Genomic DNA, 6043 nt, shown 5'->3' with positions numbered 1-6043 from the left:
CATCTTGCTTGCTTGACTATGGAGGCAGCCTGGGCAATGCAGAGGCCCAACATCAAATATTTAGGCACCAACATTTAGGTGAACTGAATCTTATCCTGAATTGAAGTTCCACTACTGTGAACTTTAATCTCCCATATTCACCACCTTCCACATCTTAATCACTGTCGTATACCATTTTTGTCTTCTCATAAACAACCTGTCTCTCTTTGCACACTCTTGCCTTCTCCATCTGTGGGACAATTTCAGCAATCTCCATCAATTACCAGCCAATCATCTGTTGGTTTAATTACCTCATTAGACATGAAAACCTGGGAGTTATATCCACACAGCCCATATCTATAGCTGGGTAATGCATATTCTTACCAGAGGGTTATTTTAGAGTGGTGGCTGGTTTTAAGACATGTGTGGATACTGTCCCTTGACAACTGTAGCTGGCATAAGCGTGCTTAGAGTCCTACTGGTAAGACAAGTGAGAAAACGTATTTCCCAGGCTTGCTCCAGGGCTTGTGGGACTGCCAGGCATTGGCAGTTAGCAGTCTTGTGCACATCCACGTCTTTGATAGAAATATTGATGTTGTAGGTGACAAGGAACTGTAGAGGTAGGTTGCAGCTGAGTAGTACATTCAAGGATAATATTAGCACATAAATATCCAACATCTAAAAAGGTCGATGTCTATCCCAAGAAAAAGCAGGATGTTTCAGCTAAAATCAACCCAGCTGTCAGATCCAAGCATGAGAGATCCAGTAGTATTCTTGGACCTATTTAGCTTGAAGAATTTGGAAACGATGCTCTAGTCTAAAGCACATAACTATTGCTCACTTCTCATGCTTGCTTATAGACTGACAGATCTACACAAATAAATTATTGTTCCATAGAAGACTTTCAGAAGACAAGTCAGACTCTATAGTTAATTAGATCAGGTTTTACATAGTTTCAGATTGAAGGTGGTACACCAGCAGTAGATATCTTCTCTCTGGATCACTGAATGTTTCTATAACTCAGCTTGAAATAACCGAGGTTTTAAACCATTTCCTCTTTTATGTTTGTCTTTCTCTACTCTGTAATAGCCATGAGAGTTTGGTAAAGAAGAGATTTTCTAGCTTTGTGTTTGTTGTGCACAAAAAGATCTACAACTTATCATTTATTTCTTGGAGGGAAATTCTTCTGGCTGCTGGACATTTCTTCAAGTCAAGCACAAGATATGAGACTGAACTTCATGGGCTTAGCTTGCTGAACATACAGGTCACAGATGCTCTTGCTTTGCATTTCATTGTCATGACAAAAGTGACAGAGCTAAAGGTCTAAGTAATTTCCTCTCTTCAAAGTGTTCCCAAAGTGTTCTTTTCTTTCTTTGTCTTCATAAGATTAGACAAGAAATGCATTTACATTAGGAAGCAAGAATTCAGGGTGGACATAGACATCACAAACTGGTTCTGGAAGAGCAAAAAACCCTTGTAGGACTATTCAACCAAATAGTGAATCTTTATGAAAGGTGAAATCAACAAAATAAGCTACAAGGTGTAAAAAGAAGTTTATTGCTGCTCTACTCAGTAACAGAAAGAGCAAAGGTTATCACGTAATTATACCTTTGTGTTCCTTTTAACAGGACTCTTACAGCCAGTTACAGTCTTCTGTATCTGTTCTTGGATGCACTTACAAAGTCTACATGCCTTCTGGACCTGCATTGCAAGGATCTGAGGGAATCATGAATGTTTGTGCCATGTAGAATTATTTTTCCTGGGGTTGCTTCTTCCATACAGGTATATATTTAATTATTAACTGTAAAAACTGTTATTGAAGGAATGTGTCCCTTATGTGTCAGGATTTGTAACTGTGTAAGCTTCTCTTTAAGGGTTGTGAAGCAGTTGTATGCTGCCTGAGAAAACTCTGGAGCTTACCAGGCCCTGAAATACTTGGAAGAATAACTTGGCAATGCCTGAAAAACTGGGTACTTATGCATGTTCAGTCTTCCAGATGGTAGTCCAGACAGACCCTTTAGTGTGCCTTGTTTATGCAGTGTTTTGGTCTGCAGCGTATAACGAATCTTTTTGGCTTAGCAATGAATTTTAACTTTGAGCCCCACTGCAAGGAAGAGAATGCAACTGCTTTTATTAATACAAATTGTGCAGTTGGACAAATGTAATGGCATAAAAATAGCATGCTGCTAACTTGCTTTTGAAAAGAAACTTGAAAGAGTCTGTATACAGTGTGAACATTACATTGTACAAGATTTTCCTTTGAAGAGATGAAAAAATATTATGCTTAGTATTTTCATCTGTCTGTTAACCATTCCAAATACAGTCCTTGTTAAATATATGGGATTGCAAGCTTTTTACACAAGGAGTTTATTTTAAAATTGCTCAGACACATAAAAGGTTGCCTTATTCTACAGACTAGAAGTCAGCTAACCCAGAGCATGCCTTTGCATTAGTATTAATAAATAATATTTTTCCACAGCCTGCATAACAATTATTTTCTGTGTATACAAATAAGATGTATGCATAACAAAGACATTAACTTAGAGGGATATAGCATGCAAAATGCATTACAAGGTCAAATCCAGCCCAAACTTCATTTTTCCTTTCATTAATATTTTTAGAAGGAGTCTTCAAACTTGTAGGTGGTGACTCAATGGGATTTGATATGAAGATGTGACACCTCATCTTAAATTCCTTAACCACATTTCTTAAGTTGACAGGAATGTCAGGAAGTGTGCCTGATAAGGCTTGCTGTCCTCTCCGAGCTGACTAATCATACATGAAGTCTTGGCAAGAGATAACCAGGTTACAGTAGAGCCAAAATGACATCACATCAACTCAATTTCATATCCTGTAGACACCAGTGCCTATCACCACTCCAGGTTGCTAACATCCTTGACACACAAATGGTATTTTCAGTCTCTGATGTCCCCCTTTTACCCTGTGTCTGTCACTCTGGGGTAAATCAGGAACAAATTTGTCACTAAATGTAAAGAACCATTAACTCATGGGCACTTTGTCATCTGAAGCATAATTTTCTGTGCACGGCTCGCCAATCCCTGAACTCTAGCTATTTGCATAACAGTTTGCTATACGAATTTATGACGGAGGATAGTGCTGAACTTGTTAAAATTCCATGTGAATCTCAGCACAGAAAATGGACTGGTGCTTTAAATCTTGGAGAGTTGTTCACATCAATAATGAATTTCAAATAATTTATTCACTTCAAGTGTAAGTGGTTGGCATACAGTCCTTACAGCTGGTTTGTTGAGATAATTGATTTCCATATAGTTTAAAGATGGGGAAAAGAAACATATGACAACTACAGCGGGTTTCGAGGCAATTGTGAATGCCATATCAGTTTAATTATAGCTCCATCTTTAGCTGACATGGGTTCTGTCCTATTGGAATTAAAATATCCCAGCAACTTGAAATGTAACAGTGATGAATTTTTTATGTTCTTCTACCTACCTTGTATGCTAGCTTAGGGCACTGTTACAAGTACAGTTCTAGCTTTTTTCAGTGGATAGTTAACATGACATGCAAGACTGGTCTGCATGACACAGATAACTCAAGGGAGTAGCAACAAAGTAAATGAGATGCATTAGTATCTGGATGTGAACTGGGGGATATAAGTTCTCAGAACTTCTTGTTTAATTTATAGAATTGGTTTTTTTCCCCTGTGCATAAGATTTCAAAATGGTAATCATATTCAGGAAATGAGATGTTCCCACTTCAGGTACTAATATCAATATGTAAAAGATAATCATTAACCAGATGTACTACTCAGCGGTGCCTGTTATATGTAAACAACCTAACTGAGGTGGTAAAAGAAGCTTTTACTTAGATTTTAGTTAAATCAGCCATAGAGACTGGGAAAACTGGGAGGTTGTTTGTTTTGGGATTTTTTTTAATTGACTACTGTATGCATGGTCTTAGCAAGGGCTTAGTGAAATAAACAGTGTAATAAAAATTTGCATTACAGTTAACACCACAGTATATGAAACACCCTCATCATATAAGGTCCAAGCTGGCTGCTCCTGCATGTGACCATTTAAAAGGAGATGGGCTGCACCTCCACATTTGCACATATAGGACATAGAGAATAAGCAGCGAACCAGGATGACTAGAAACTCCAAACTTCACTCCATTTTTTTAATTTCCACTAAAAATTGCATCACATAAATTGTAAATAGAACAGCTTTATTTTATTCTTATTCCATTCCTAAGTTTCACAGTGTAGAAAAAGAAGTAACAGATGGGTTGTCTGGTAAACTTTTGTGCAGTCAGGAGCCTGATTCCCTACTGTGTTGTTTCTGCTTCACTTGATGTAACTTCCCTGGTTCCAATCAGGGTCCTCTGCTTAAGTTCCAGTATTAAATTAAAGTAACTTCTGTGGAATGAGGCCACAGTTTTGTTTCAGATTAAAAAAAATTTTTTTAGGTATACCTCAAATATCCTTTCAGCATCTGAATAAACTGGAATAAATTAGAATGGACTCTTCTCTGAAACAAATTATAAACTGTAATGATGAAATAAGGACTTCAGTTGCCTAGCTTGACATAGAACAACATTCCTTGCCATTAACTCTTTTTTTGATTGATAGGTAGGTAGGTAGGTAGGTAGGTAGGTAGGTAGGTAGATAGATAGATAGATTAGATAGATTAGATAGATAGATTAGATAGATAGATAGATAGATAGATAGATACATACATACATACATACATACAAAGGGTTTTTTTGACATTGCTCAGGAGCAGGAGGTTCCTCAGCATTGTGACTCCTAGCTTCCAAGATTTCTTAGGGAGTAACTGTTGATGACCTGCCAACTTGGAGTAAAAGTAGTTGGTAAAAAATATTCAGTAGACTCCACAAAGGTCAATACTTCACAAGACAGAGGCAGACGAAGGGTAGGGTACAGGCTTGGTTAGATGCTTGAAAAGCTCACATCCCCTCCAAAGCCAAAGACAGTTTTGTAAGCCTCTGTCACTAGAGACTGAGAGACTCATCCTCCAGCTCTCTCTTTGAGCAGGGGCAGGTGCTGCGTGGCCGGATGGTTGGTGAGCTCTGTGCAGGCATATTGTTGAGTCCTTTGATGTAAATCAAAAGCTACAAATAGGATAGGAAACAGAGGGGGAAAGGAAGGGGTGATTCTTGCTCTGGTGGCAGTTTCTTCCCCTGGAACCTGCCACATCAACACTCTCGAGGTCTGCAGGCAACAGCTCAGCTACCTCCAGGAGGGCGCTGTGGTCTCAGGGAGCCCTGGTGCCAGTGCACAACTGCCACGGTGTCAAGACTGTCATTCAGACTTTTCAGTGCCATGCAGCAGCAGATCAGGAATCCTCTGTGTGTCCCTCCATGACAAAAAAAATCCAACCTTCCAATCATACCCTGAGCAGGACACACCAGTCACTGGCCATGCGGAGGACAACCTGCCGTAGGGAGTTTTGTTCACCAAAACAGAGGTGGCATTCAGAAGTAGGCAGAAATCATTGCTCATGACCATTTTCACAGCTGCCTGTTCTCATTAAAAATTACAGTAAATTTATCAAGAAATGCATTGGTACTCCTGAAGTGCTTGATCAGCTGGTGTGAAAAATACATTAATAAACCCTACACATTAAGTAATCAGACGTTACCTAATGTTTAAAATTACAGCACAAAAATGGAAAGCCATGTCGCACATTAGACCTTTGCCTTCCTTTGCCCAGACTGTCCGCAAGAATTCCCTAAAGCTTCTTCTCTGCACCAAGGTATAAAGCACTGTGTGGAGAGTCTTCCCTGGAGGGAGTCTGGCCCTGGAGGGGATGCAGTGGTACTGCTTCTATGCTAAACTATTTGTGTTTGATTCATACTGCACACATACCAACATTTGTGGGGACATAAAGAGCCTCAAGATGCAAAAGGATAGTATCATATTTAAGTATAAACTGGATAGCCAACTTGACTGTTTATACTACAGAAGTTCCTGGAAATAAAATAAAGAATTATGAAATAAGTGTATTTCACTTACCCAGATAATGAAATAACCATTTCACAGCTAGTCTGTTAGCATAGAATCAGC

This window comes from Falco cherrug, chromosome 13 (assembly GCF_023634085.1).
Source record: "Falco cherrug isolate bFalChe1 chromosome 13, bFalChe1.pri, whole genome shotgun sequence".
In the NCBI taxonomy this organism is placed as follows: domain Eukaryota; kingdom Metazoa; phylum Chordata; class Aves; order Falconiformes; family Falconidae; genus Falco; species Falco cherrug.
The sequence above is the reverse complement of the archived record's forward strand: the minus strand, read 5'-3'. Positions refer to the sequence as shown.